At 39.9% G+C, this 14,960-nt stretch overlaps 1 pseudogene across 1 annotated transcript in view; it reads right to left on the reverse strand.

The window, feature by feature from the left end:
* The window catches only part of LOC148716353 (uncharacterized), a 95,181-nt pseudogene that overhangs the window by 70,851 nt on the left and 9,370 nt on the right, over positions 1-14,960 (reverse strand). The window contains exon 2 of the transcript XR_015995260.1: positions 6,486-7,374. The product of XR_015995260.1 is annotated as an uncharacterized LOC148716353 (transcript). The remainder of the gene's footprint in view (positions 1-6,485; positions 7,375-14,960) is intronic.

Raw genomic sequence — 14,960 nt, forward strand, 5'->3', positions numbered from 1 at the left:
CACTATACCTCCCCCCTTTTCTTTAGTGAGGCTTGAAGTCTCTGTAAATTGTTTCCCACGTGGACGTTCTGGCTCGTACTGATCTTCGGGGTTCCATTGGCGCGATTGTCGGTCCCCTGTGCGTCTCTTGCATGACTATATTTCCTTCTCCAGGAACCTCCCCTACTTCAATATGGCGGTTCGTTGGTCGCCTGTTCATCGGTTGTCGTTCCTTGTCACAACCCAAATCGTCGTGCTCCTCCTTTTCAGCATACTTGAGTACCTTACAGTGGGAAGAATTGCGGGATTTTACTTCCTTTCCCCTCTTCACAGTGATCATGCTCCCTTTTATTCCAACGACTGCATATGGTCGTGGATCATACGGCGGGGTCAACGTGTTACCCCTATTCTGTTTCAAAAGAACACGGTCACCAATTTTGATCGAGCTTTGTGATGTGTGTCTGCGCTCATCAGCATAAGCTTTCATTTGCTTCTTCTTTCTCTCGTCTCTTTCACGGATTAGTTCATGGCGTTGTTCTTCCTGGGGAACGACCCTTTCTGGCAGTTTTCGTCTTATCTCTCTCCCGAACGTGAGCTTTTCGGGACTCTCTCTCGTCACAGGATGGGGTGTGGCGCGATAGTTGCCAACCGTCCTTTGGATCTCTTTTTTAAATGCTTTCCCCTCAATCATGGCAACCCTCGCGCTCTTTTTGACCGTCTGGATGAATCGTTCGACGTCACCATTTGCCTCCGCCCATCCGGGTGTGACTTTCCTGTGCCTGAACCCTTGTTCTTAAGCATATTTTGCAAATTTGGACCCATTAAATGGGGGGCCGTTATCTTTCTTCACCTCTTCTGGAATTCCATAACTAGTGAAAACACGTGTGAGCTGGGGAATTACAGCCTCTGCGGAGGTACTTGTGACAAATTCTACGACAGGATACCTTGAATACTGGTCCCAGAACACTAAAGCCATGTCCTTACTTGGAAAAGGTCCCGAAAAATCCACACTGATCTTCTTCCACGGACCTGTTGGCAGATCCGACATTTGGAGTGGCTCTCTGGTGTGGCAAGGGATGGTAGCTTGACAAGCTAGGCAATTCCCAACGTGCTTTTCGACCATCTTATCGATTCCGGGAAACCAAACGTGGGCAAGAAGTAGTTGTTTCGTACGAACGATGCCCTGGTGACCCTCATGAGCAATTTTCACCATAGTTTCTCTGAATTCTCGAGGGACTATGATTCTTTCACCCCGAAGGACAAGACCGTCAGCCACAGCCAATTCATCGTAAATATTGAAGTACGTTTTCATGTCTAGGTTCCTGTGGTCAATCTTCCTCTCCCGTATACAGGTGATTAACCTTTTTAGTTCCTCGTCGTTTTCCGTTGCCTTTACCAGGTCCTCTTTGCTGATAGCCAGGGGAATGTCACTTGCGACCACGAAATTCACGTACTCCTTGACATCCTTGGTAGTGCCTAGTTCCCTTCTAGTGCAGGTTTCACGAGGCAGCGGGTTCCTAGATGTATAATCGGAGATATTCGTCTTTCCGGGCCTATATTCGACCTTGAACTCATAATCGAGCATTCGTACCATCATTCTTTGCAGCCGTATTGACGTCTGATACCTAGGGTTGTTCAGGATGACTTCGAGCGGTTTGTGATCGGTGACTATTTTGAACGGCAAGCCATACATGAATACATGAAATTTCCTGCACGCGAAATCTGCCGCAAGCACCTCTAGCTCGATTTGGGAATAGTTCCGTTCCGCATCCGAGAGGGCCCTGCTTGCGTATTGCACCACCCGCCAGCCTTTGTCACTCGACTCACGTTGGACCAAGGTCGCTGAGATTCCTAACGGACAGCCATCCACATGAACTTCATGCTCTACAGCAGGGTCAAAATAGACCAAAACTGTGTCTGAGCTAAGGCCTTCTTTCAAACTCTCGAACGCTTCCTGATGATCTCTCGTCCAGGCAAAAGCGTTGGCTTTGAGTAAACCTCTCAGAAGGTCGGTTTGAGGGGCATACTTTTCCATAAATCTCGCGTTGTATTGCACCGTACATAGGAATGAGTTCAGTTCCTTCGCGTTGCGAGGAGGCTCGGCCGCCTTGATAGCCTCAACCTATCACGGGTCAGGGGATGCTCCATCTTTTAAAAACTTCATCCCGTAATACACACAACTTTGCTTATTGAAAGCAAATATCGAATAGACCATCTTAGAGTTCTTATAGGGCTTGTAAATCTGATATTTGAAGTGCTGAAAGTGTTTTAACACAGCTATATTTGTACTATTGGCTATTGTAACCGTTTTTGCTGCAAGTTTACTTCCTCCATCCTCCATTTAGAAAAATTTCGAGACGCTAGCTTGAAAATGATGGTCAATTCGACGAGTTTTCTGTGCAAGATGTAGGAATTACACAATTATGACTAGTCTTTGTAAATACAGTCCATCCTGTTTAAGCGGTCAGCTGTCAAATTTCCCATTTTTTCCCCTTAACTTCTCCGCTAGCTTGTAATTCTCATCTCTACTAAGCGGTCGTGGTCACCCTTTAAAAAGTCCCGACGGCCTGTTTATATTGTCCTTCCCCTGTTTGCACGGTGTCACCTAGAGCGGAAACACTCAAATAAAACTAACGACAAGCTTTTAAGTTTAATCCATCTCCTGAAATCAATGCTAATAGTATTTCTGAGCGAGTTTTTGTTCATTCAAATTTTGAGCAAAATGGCTTTTTATATCGTTTTTCACTATATATACCTCTTACTGTGGAGTGAGCCTGTATTAAGCAGTCAACCTCTATTGAGTGGCCACCATGCCATACCTTGTAAGTGACCAATGAATACAGTACAGGTTCAACTGCAGATAGTTTTTGTCCCATGTACCTTACAGCATAGGAAGTTATTCTCCCCACGAGATAACTTGTCAGACAGTAATCTAATAGCAAATTACTTGTCATGTAGCTTCTGAGGCTTGAGAGGAGAATTATTGCTTGTTATTTATCCTTTCTTCTGAAGAGTGCTACATTTATCTTAAGTCCGATGAGCAGAATTGAAAAAGCTATTATTAACATCCGGCTTTATGCATCAGAAGAGATAAATTGACTTTTACGGTGTAAAATAAATTGAAACTAACTTTGGTCAGACCTCTTTGCGTCCTCACGGATATGAATTGGCGGACTTGAATTGGAAAGCCGGATGGTTCTTTAAAAGACTCTTGAAAACTTCGCATGAATTTCATTTCATCAGAAATGAAAGTAATGGAAAAGTCCTACATTTAATTATTGTAAAGCTCATGTTTCTACTTCCAGGCTTCTCTGCGCCAAATCACCTGTACGAAAAGTAATTGAGAAATAACTTCAATTAGTATCCTTTGCGCGCTGGCAGAAGGCGTCGAAAGCTACTTTTTTCTGTCTAGCTGCTGAGTATCTATGAAAAGGACTGGGATACAGTTATTGAGTAATTAAAGCCCACCTTCATCATTATTCTCCCTCTTACCTCTATGAATTAGTTTTAGAGGTGTATTACTTTTTCTCGGGTATTCAAGAACGATATCCGTATTTTCCGTCCAGTCAACATTGCAAAATACCATCTTATATATCATGAAGAGATATGAAGCGCCCTTCTTCGTTTGCTTTATAAAGATAAGCGACTGATGTAATAAAGCTTGTTAGAAAATTCAATTTTCCCCTTGATCCCGCTGTTCTGATGGTTTGATTGATGGTTTGATCGATGGTTTGATTGTCTGTGTTCGGAAAGAACTCTCTGAGAGCCTAAGTGATATAGAAAAAATACTTGAGATTTCAGTCACTTCTGCTATAATTTCATATGCTCGACCCAAGTTTCTTTTCCGTTGTATTTTAAAAAACCGTTGGAGTAGAAGGCCAGTGCCATGAACAATACGAATGGCAATTTGAGTTCACTCAGCCTTAAGCCGAGAAGGAACACAATGATCCATTCGTATTTAAGTCATCCTTCGACTCAAAATCAAGGGAAATTTCTTATATGATTCACTCTCTATTATTCGACAGCAACTTTCTTTTTCTTTGAATTTTAAGGGAACCGGTGTCATAAACAGCATAATAATAATAATTATAATAATAATAATATAGTTTATTTCGGACCACTTGCAGCCTAAGGCTGAATAACTGGTACAGTTTTAAAAATAGACACACTGGAAACCTAAATAAATAAATACACACAATACTTTACACAGGTTGATACTTAACGGTAACGAAATTTTTAAAACGCTTAGTTCTGACAAGTGTGCGGTGAGAAGATTTGCCTGATCGTAGACACATTTGCGTTGTGCTGTGAAGTACCCGCTCATGAATATGGGGGCATAAGGGATGGCCTGGGCGAATTTTACGAATAAACCGCTCGCATGCAGCTGCGCGGCGCGCCGACAAGGTCTGAATGGCGGCCTTTTCAAGCGTATGATCGTATGGAAGGTCAGGCCATATAATAGAAAGAGCCCTTTTCTGGACGTCTTCCAGTGCATTTTCCAGGTACTTTGGGAAGTCAGCAAACACAGCTGACGCGTACTCCAATATAGATCTTACAAGTGCACAGTATATGGCAACGATGTCTTTGGGTGGAACGCCACACTTACGCAGCTCCCTTAACGCAAACAGTCTACGATTGGTCCTTTTCACCAACCAGTCAATATGCACCGTCCACTAAGATCCTCCGAAACATGAACGCCGAGTAGTTTAAACGACGGGACTTGCTCGACAAAGGATCCGCCGACCATGATCAGCATGGGCACACAACTATTATAGTGAAGAAAGTCAACCGTGAGGATTTTACATTTACGCGGATTGAGGCGCATGTTATTCTGACATACATAAGAGTTCATATCATTTACGATGTAATTCAATACGAGGGGGAATTTCTAGGAATTATCTCGATGACAGTGAGGTCATCCACGTATTTAGCACGAGGAGCCCAGGCACTCACAAGATCGTTCACCATGAAAGCAAAAAGTAGAGGGCCAAGCTTCGTACCCTGAGGGACACCGCCACGTAACGTGCGCGCGCAAGAAAAGGTGGTACCAATGCGTGTAACCTGGGATCGCTCGTGCAGAAAGGAGGCTATCCACCTTATGAGGCAATTATGCATCTCAATTATGGATCTCTTGTTATTAGTCATTAGCATGACTAATAACAGGATCTCACTCCTTTTTTAGCCGACATCGCGCCGGCCTGAGGATAACATTTGCTTGTTATTTTATGGATATTTGCATTTACTATTGATTTTGTTAAACAAAACTCAATCCAAATGGAATTGGTGGAGTAATTTTAATAAGCACTTTTCTCTGATTTCAAACCTCATTATCTCAAAATTTTTGCGCGGCTACCCCCAATTTTATTTTAGGATTTTGATAGCCCTTGGTAAAATGTATTTAGCTTGCATAATCATTGGCCTGGCAAAATTAGATCCCTATTAGGAGGCGTAAACCTTAAGAAGAAGCTCAAAGTGCTGCTTTTCGTTCAACAAAATGTCTATACATCACCTGTAGAAGGAAGCACCGCTGACTACTTAAAATCGTTTTAAACTTTGAACGTCTAACTTTCCTGAAGTTGAATTAGAAACCCTTGCGTACGTGTCAGTTTTTAAACGTTTGGAATTTGACTACAACCAGTCCCTTTACGGCAACACGACGGACTTCGGAGGGGTCGTTACAGTTATCTGCCTTCCCCTCCTCTCTCCCCTCCCATCCTCCACGTTTTCGCTCTCGCCGTATTTTAGGCGCGTCCAAAACTACGAAAATCGGCTTTTCACTTTAGAAAACTCCATATAAACACTTCCTGCGCACGTTATTTCCCTGCCATCTCCTCCCACCGTCCACTCTAACTCTAAATCGAAAATGGTTGGCTGGATATACGATCAAGAGCTTGTAACGTTAATGCATTATATTGTAGGCTAAATTTTCCACGGAACGTGATCTGCACTTATTTAACTAAAATAATCGTGTATGGGATTTGCATTAAAACGCCTAAGTTTTTTAGACATTTCAAAGTAGCACTTTTAAGCAAGGTTTTAATTGTAGATGCTTTATCTCAAAAAGTATTTAAAAAAAAACCAAAATTACAACGCATTCATTTGGTTACAATTTCAGCTTTCTCGAGTAAGCTTCATTCAGATTTGTAAAACAAAGAGGACTGTAATTGACACAGGAGCAGGTAAAAATGATTGAGCATACTGCAAGTAGCCAAGTTCGCCAAGGTGTATAGCTAATGTTTGAAAATGTAATTGTAAGAAGTTAAACACAACAGTTCAGGTCCAGCTATTTAAATTGAGAACATCATCAGACTTTGTCTCAAAACCAGAATTCTCTGCTTAACCTAGATGATTGTACGAACTGCTTTTCCCATGTGATCATCGTAATGCTTTTGCAGAGCGTGTTCAGTACGAAATAACTTCTGACAAATCCAGCAGCTAAACTATTCATCCAAATGTACTTTGTTATGAAGAAGGCTTTCAGCTCGGCCAAACGACTTGTCATAAACCTTACACTTAAAAGGCTTTTCTCCAGTATGTACCCTGTTGTGACGGCGAAGATTTCCCGCTAGGCCAAAGCACTTGTCACAGACCTTGCACTTAAAAGGCTTTTCTCCAGTATGTACCATGATGTGACGGCGAAGATATCCCGCTAGGCCAAAGCACTTGTCACAGACCGTGCACTTAAAAGGCTTTTCTCCAGTATGTACCCTGTTGTGAAGGCGAAGGGTTCCAGCTTGGCCAAAGGACTTCTCACAAACCTTACACTTAAAAGGCTTTTCTCCAGTATGTACCCTGTTGTGAAGGCGCAGGGTGTCAGGTCGGCCAAAGGACTTGTCACAAACCTTACACTTAAAAGGCTTTTCTCCAGTATGTACCCTGTTGTGACGGCGAAGATTTTTCGCTTTGCTATAGCACTTGTCACAGACCTTGCACTTAAAAGGCTTTTCTACAGTATGTACCCTGATGTGACGGCGAAGATTTCCCGCTAGGCCAAAGCACTTGTCACAGACCGTGCACTTAAAAGGCTTCTCTCCAGTATGTACCCTGTTGTGTAGGCGAAGGGTGTCAGGTCGGCCAAAGGACTTGTCACAAACCTTACACTTAAAAGGCTTTTCTCCAGTATGTACCCTGTTGTGACGGCGAAGACTTCCTGCTTGATTAAAGCGCTTCTCACAAACCATGCACTTTAAAGGCTTTTCTCTCAGTCTCATGTGTCTGCTGTGATGATTGCGAAGGATTCTTCCTTGGCTAAAGCGCTTGTTGCGAACATTGCTTTTCATTGTCCTTTCATCCGAAGGAGCTTTGATATGGCTGCGAAGTTTTTCTGCTATTTTAAAACATTTGTCACGATGGAGGCAATAAATGTTTCGCGATAAGCCTTTTTACTGTTCTTGTCTGTAACAGAATAACAATATGAAGGTTTATTAGTATTGACATTCGATTCATAGTGGTTTTAATTTTGAGCACTTTTGGAGTTGAACCATGGAAAGAGTCATAAACGGATGGATGAGATATTCCGAGGGGGGGGGGGGGGACAAATATCTACAGAAGCTGTAGATGGTGGAAGGGAAATCTAGATTGTAGATGCGATCAGGATAATTTTTTAACTCCACTGCAGGATGTCTGTTATCCACAGGGAAATGCAACATTAAACAAAGTACATCTAAGCTGTCACACAAGTTCAACATTCAAGTCTTCCTCTTGCAATGAATGCAAGTGAAGATTTCTAAACTGTATTGCATATTCTGTCCATGGAGAGTGAAAGTTTTTTTTTCCTAAAACGCATTCTTAGCCTGAGCAAAAAAACCAAGAACCCATATCAAGATAATGTTATCAACTGTTACCTTACACTTGCAGAATTATTTTTATCATTATTATTACGATTATTACAGATAATTATTGGACATTTTATACCACAGAGTATTTTTTCTCTTTATTAAAGGCAACTAAATCAATTTCTTCATCGTCATCAGTATCACAAAAACTGATCTCTATGTGCATCTTGAACCTTGGAGACCAACATAATTGTTTTGAGTACAGACTAAATTAAAATTAAGAATTGTTTCACACTTCAATGCAAAGCCAGTTTTTCTTTTGTATCAAACTTTGCCTGCTGTTACGTGTTAAATTGTTTTTTGAGGACAATGGCGCTATTGTTTGTAATACTCATTGGATGGCTTAAAATATTAGCGTTCGGCAAGTGTTGAGTTCTGGCGAAGATTTTTCTGTGGAAGAACTTTTGCCTTTCGGAGATTTAGCTCAATAAATTTTGAAGACTTTAAATTGGGTCGCACTGACTTCAAGGGTTCAGTTGTAACGACCACTTTCTTCTTCGTCTTCTCTGACTTTTTATTTTATGACTTTGAAACATTGAGAAAATTCCAGTTTAGCGCTTGCCTAGTGGCATTAATGTGTTAGCTGACTTTGATGACTCTCGGCAAAAATCTTTCTAAAACTGACATACAACAGAACACGAAAGCAAACTAGTGCGCAGAAAAAAAAGGTGAGATTTTATCACACTTTCTGTGTCATGAAGACTACCGCGATGAAGATGAAACAAATGCTGCTTGGTAATTACTTAACAGTAAGAATTTTAATTGGCTTGATTCGTTCTGTTACAGTAAGGCTCGATAATGTTCCTAAATGAAGGCTCTAAACTGCGAGATTCTTATAAAGAGAGTGTTCACGTTCAACTCCTGCGTGATTATGGCCCTGTATTTTGTAGTTTAGCCAAAACTAGAGTAATTGGTACTTGTTGGCAAAATGTACCTAACGTGATACCTCAACTATTCTGTATTCACAAACGAAATAGCAACCAGTTTCCATTAAAGAAGCCGTTGGCAGGCGGAGCATGTTAAGTTAAGAGACGAAAACTACTCCCCTAAATCACAATTTCGACCTCATTTTCTGTCCCTAAAGCCTTGAAAGGACAAGCTACTCGAAATGAAGCGCGAACCATCGAGCTTGGATTCGACTTTGAGTTAGATTTCAAACTACAAATCAAGTTGAACTTGTGTTGAAGGAAAAAATTTTTTTGCCCAACTGGGAACTGAATAAATAATCATAATTATTATTTCTCACTGTGGATTAGAATAAGGAGGATGTCAAGATACTTCAAACCCAGAAAATCTAAGACACCTAATTCCTTCTTTGCCTGATTCCAAATTTACTCTGCTCAACGACTTAAAACGTGCAAGATAGCACGGTTATGAATTAATCTTTTCAATGATATTTTCAGTACAAAGAAAAGGGGAGATCACAATACATAATTAGCTCTTCTTCGCGAAATGAAATGAAACACTACGTCTTGTGAAATTTGTCTACTAAATGTCTATCATAGTGAATGTGCAATACAGTTCACAACACAGTGACCGGATGCCCGCGTTATTTTTGAAATAATTTCAATAATTTATTCATAACCATATCATATCACAAATTAAGATTGGATACTTCTAAAATGTATGGCTGACAAAAAACTGCACTAGAAAAAAGGTTGAGGACCGTAGATTACGAAGGTCGAGATGGCCTAATGGTGACCACAATACAAAATATCCAAAAACAAACACTGAAACGTACTTTGTAAGACATTAATTTTCTGAGATAAAAATGGATTAAACTTTACTTAAAAGATCATTCTCAGATATAATTGAGTAGCTCCTGTTTAAATGGCCGTTCCATACGGATGGAGGACAGTACAAAAAGGCCGTTCGCAAAGCTTGACCACGAATGACTAACAGTGGTTACCGCTTAATCATGGGGGTGAAAATTACAGCAACTAAAGGGAACAAAACTTTCGGGGTTTTTACATCCTACCTCTCAGTACAGGTTCGACCGTGTCTAAAAACGTTACCACAACTCGAAGTGTAACTCGAAGTCCGAATCGAACTCGAACCAGAACCCAAACTAGAATATAAACTCGAGCATACCTCACGCCCCCAATTTAAATGCCAGAGGGGGTGTTAGTAATGATGTCAAATGCCAGAGGGGGTGTTAGTAATGATGTCAAATGCCAGAGGAAGTGTTAGTAATGATATAAAATAAAGCTCTCTCTTAAGCACATACATGCCAACCAGAAAGCTACCGAATCTCAAACTGATCAATGTGTTTAACAAGCTGGTAAAGCGATGATCGGAAAAGAATTATTTTTTTAGAGCGCATGATTCTCGTTTTGTCCAAATTAATACAGCAATGAGGCACTTGTCTGTTGTTGGCCTGTTTCGTCTCAAACTGAAGGAAAGAGCATTAGCTTACTTGTAAATGGCATGTGCTTTCGACAGAAGTCTATAAAGGTCTATAAACTGTAGTTGCTTCGTAAAAAAAATGGGACAGGAAAACCTAGAAGTGAGTTAATGTGCAGGGTATTTGGCAATCTTTTGAGCGAAAAACAAACTAAAGCAAATGTAGTGGTGTGATTTAAACGGGGGACAAGATTGTATATATCAATACGTTCCTCTTTCTTGTTGGAAAGGAACTTTTGGAAGAGCTGAAAACTGCAATAAAATAAAGACTGGAAAAATTATCCAGTACAGACTTAGCATTGGACATACGTTTTGAATCAAAAATTGAAGTAAAGGCCAAGGGCACGCCAAGATATCCTCTCAAAAATCCGCGAAAGAGCAGTTTACGATGGAACCAATGTTAACAGACGTCTGATATAGTCAGTTCTGATCAAAACAGAAACCTTGATACATATAAAGGCGTGGCTACAAATCTGTGCTTCCGGTGTCGGTAAATGTCATCTTAAGCCGCAATGATTTGCATTATTATAACAAGTTCTATGGTTTTAGCCACAGTAAACTTCTTTTCAAACAAGTTTCTGCAGACGCCGTTTATTTTCGGTTCATCTCCTTGACAAAAATTCTTTACATTATTTACTCTACACATCATGTAGACGCTTCTTGTTTGGTCGGAGTTTTCGAAAAATCGCCATTCTTCTTCTTTTCATCTTGGGTGTATTTTACGCGCGTTTCGCAGAGCGCTGCCCCACGTGCAGTCATGTCAAATTAAAGAAAAACCGATACCAGTGCAATAAGAGGGTCTGAATGGGGGTTCTACTTGTCGGTCGTCGGTTAAAATTCAGTCACTTCGTCGGTAGTCGGTTAAAATTATCGATCTTTGTCGGCAGTCGGTAGTATTCTTCGCCCTTTGTCGCTAGTCGGTTAACCCCATTCACACCCTCCTTTATGTCACCTCTTTCAATCATAATCCTCTTTACCAAACTTTCGTCCTCTCCCGCTTCTTCTCGTGATTTATGTTCTCTCCTCACTTCTCACCGGTCGCCTTTCTTTTCGGAAGCGTTCATCAACTTCTGCTTGTACGTGTACCACCTGCCTCCGGCGCCTTAAGCAGCACGACGGTTTGACCGGCCCAGTTTGTAATTTCTTGGATAATGTGCACTAAAATGTGAAATAGGGCCTGTTTGAGTTACTCTCGTTAGCAGATATTAGCAGGCTCAGGTGACGCTTAGTCTCCCTCGCAGTCGTTTTTAGTCTCGTCACGATACGCTCCTTCTCACAAACGGCTGCTCACATTCGATCAACATTCCTTTCCATTTGCTGTCTTTGCATCAATGAGATCACTGACATTGTTTGTTATGCGACCAATCAGAGCACAAGAGATTGTAATCAATATCGTTATTCCCGCGTTTTCAAATTCTACATTTCATCGTAGTTTCTTGCTGGAGGAAACGCAGAAGGAGGTTTTGCAAAGTGATCGTTGTTTTATTTGTTCCACTTCAGTTGAGACAAAAGAAAAAATTTACGTTTTAGGAAAAAGTTCTTTTGATTTTCCGGCGAATATTAGTTCCTGTCTGGATGTGAATGTGAGCTACTATTCAGCGACTAGCGAGTTGTCAGTTTGTAAAGCTTGCTACCGAAAATTGATTAAGTTCAAAAAGGCCTCTGTTAATCTTGATGAGCTCAAAGATAAATTGAAGGGAATCTTCAAGGGTCGAGAACTTCCCAGAAAGAAGCGCTCATTAAGCGTTGAGAGCGACGGTGGAGCAATCCAAGCTTCGTTCCGTGGGAAATACTCAAAATGTTTACAATTCGATCCGATCAATACGACTTGTACCTCTAATGCTACAGCCAATTCTGATATTTCTACCACCATCAGCCAACAGGGACGTTATACTCGGGCAAGATTTCCTATTGGTTATATTGGTGTATTAATTTAGATGCCTCAAAATTATATCACTGGATAAAAAAACACAAGAAAAACATGCTCAGGGGTATGAGAGCTAGATGAACAGAGTAAACAAAACACTTTTTTGTTGCCTAGTGCGAAATTGAATTCTGTAGTCCATAGCTTTTGAGAATTCACACTGTCTATTCAGTATCCCACTGCAGTGTTAAGTAGTCTATGAATAGTCTGGAACAACACAAATGTACAATATATGAGAGCCTAGTGACAAGTATGTGCCAATGATGACAAACTGTTACAGCCAAAAAATGTCAAAACAGGACCTTGAAAAAGTATGTTAGCCCAGATTTTAACCCAAGAAGTACCCAGCTGCTGCAACTACTGATATAAATGAAATTGATATAAATGTCTTCATACGAGTCTGATCTACTCAAAAGTCTGCAAGATTTTCAATCTCACTGGATAGTGACTAATAGCAGTCTAAAATTTTTGCTCAATATGCAAGCAGAATACAATTTGATACTGGCAGCAGCACCAATGAAGAGATTCAATTTTCAAAGAATCAATTGATCAATATAACCCATGGAATCTTTCATAGCATTCTTAATCAAACTTTAGACCATTATCATAAATTATGTTTCTCTCTTACAAGTACATGTATACAGTAATTTCTTCACAAGTGAAATGTAACTAATCTCAAACAGATGTTCCATCTTTTGTGACTTCACATAATACTTTCAATTGCTATGATAGAGTATGAGTAGCACACAATTAATTTTATGTCACTTATCAGAAAATGAAATTGACCAGTAATCTGATTTAAAAAATATGATGAATTTATTAGATCACTCATTTTCTTACCACAATGTAGTTGGAGGGCCAAAGAAGCTGTACTGTTCTCTCCAACCCCCTCCCCCACAGTGATTTCCACCACTCTGTGTTCTGTTTTTGTTATTGCCAAACTTTTTTGCCCTGCCCTTTGGCCCTCTTTCTTTAAGTCCTTAATCTCCCTCTGCCCAGTACATAATACAGTTAAGTCAAACACGTTAATGTCACTTATTAGTAATCAGTGATCCAATGCCATATTCTCAACAGTTGCCAATACTACTGGTGGCATTACATTATTTCATATTTCTAACTCCACTGTAGGATCTCTGTTATCCACAGAGAGATGTGACATTAAACAAAGTACATCTAAGCTGTCAAACAAGTTCAACATTCAAATCTTCCTCTAGCAATGAATGCAAGATAAGACTATTTCTAAACCGTATTGCAATGAATGCAAGTGAAGACTATTTCTAAACCGTATTGCATATTCTGTCCATGGGTTCACATCAGAGTGAAAGTTTTTTTTCCTGAAAATCATGCATTCTTAGCCTGAGCACAAAAACCAAGAGCCCATATCAAGATTATGATATCAACTGATGGCTCGCATTTGCAGAACTATTTTCATCATTATTACTATTATTACAGATAATTATTAGATATGTTATAACCCAGAGTAATTTTTCTCTAAAAGCAGCTAAATCAATATCATCAGCATCATCAGTACCACAAAAATTGATCTCTATGTGCACCTTGAACCTTGGAGACAAACATAATTGTGTTGAGTACAAAACAAAATTACAATGTAAAATATCTCATAATTGAAGACCCCAAACAAGATTTTGTTATGAACTTTTCCTATTGCAAATGCAGGAGTGTGAAGAGTCACTGAGAGCATTGGTAATCCTTTCACTCCCAAGTTGTAATTAGCAATTCTCTTCATTAAATGTATGAAGGCGATCCTCGCAGTAATAAACCCTACTTATGTACTAGTGAAAATAAGGCCTGAGAAAAAGTCAAGCCCATATGGGATTTGAACTTATGACTTCTGTGATCAGTGCAGTCCTCTATCAACTGAGCTAACAAGCCAACTGGGAGATGGTCATTATGTTGGTTTGTATTAAACCTGTTGAAGTGATATCAATCAATGAATTTTGAATACATGAAAGTCATATAAGTGTACTGCAGTTTCATGAAATGTTTGAAAACAATCCTCACAGTGATAAACCCTACTTGTGTAGTGTTTAGTACTGTAATAGAAAAGTAACATTACCAACCAACATAATGACCAGACCCCAGTTGGCTTATTTTCACTACTTAAGGTAATTCCCTTGAAATTGTTCTACTATCAAACTTTTTTTGAAACTTGGTATAATTAACATTCATGATATAAACATTAAAAAAATGCAATAAAAAAATGGTGTAACAGTACTTGTTTAAGTGTCAGCAGGCTCTTAAAATGGGGTATTTTTACTGGTTGTGCATTAAAAATTGAAATCACCTTCATACACAATTTAGCCTTGGTAACTTGAAAGACACAAAATTTTATTTTTAAATTAAAGTGTCTTTTATCAAAATAAGCAGTATTGCTTAATGTTAGCTGTTTTTGATTGCCTGGCTGTGGGGATTTTGCACTTTTTCAGACAGTTTCGCGGTTAGCTTGAAGTTCTCGCCTTGGCCAAAATACACCAAGTACGGAACTATTTTCCAAAAAAAATTAATGCTCTACTATCAAACTTTTTTTCCTCTTCAAATATGTTCTTTATTACACTGTTCATAGCAAATACTTGGAAAAAAATCGGGTGGCACCATGCTTCTTTCCTCACAAACTGAAGCGAAAGGTGGACATGGTTTTGAGATTGTAGTCAGGATGGAGAATTTGCACGGTGAGGAGTGGGACAAGACACAAAATGGTGCCCATCGTGTTCGATGTATGCACGCGATACACATACATACATTTATTTGATAAAGCAGGATGTGTTACATAATATGGCAGCCAACCCTTACCAAATCTA

This window comes from Stylophora pistillata, chromosome 14, assembly GCF_964205215.1.
Source record: "Stylophora pistillata chromosome 14, jaStyPist1.2, whole genome shotgun sequence".
NCBI classification, from domain to species: Eukaryota; Metazoa; Cnidaria; class Anthozoa; order Scleractinia; family Pocilloporidae; genus Stylophora; species Stylophora pistillata.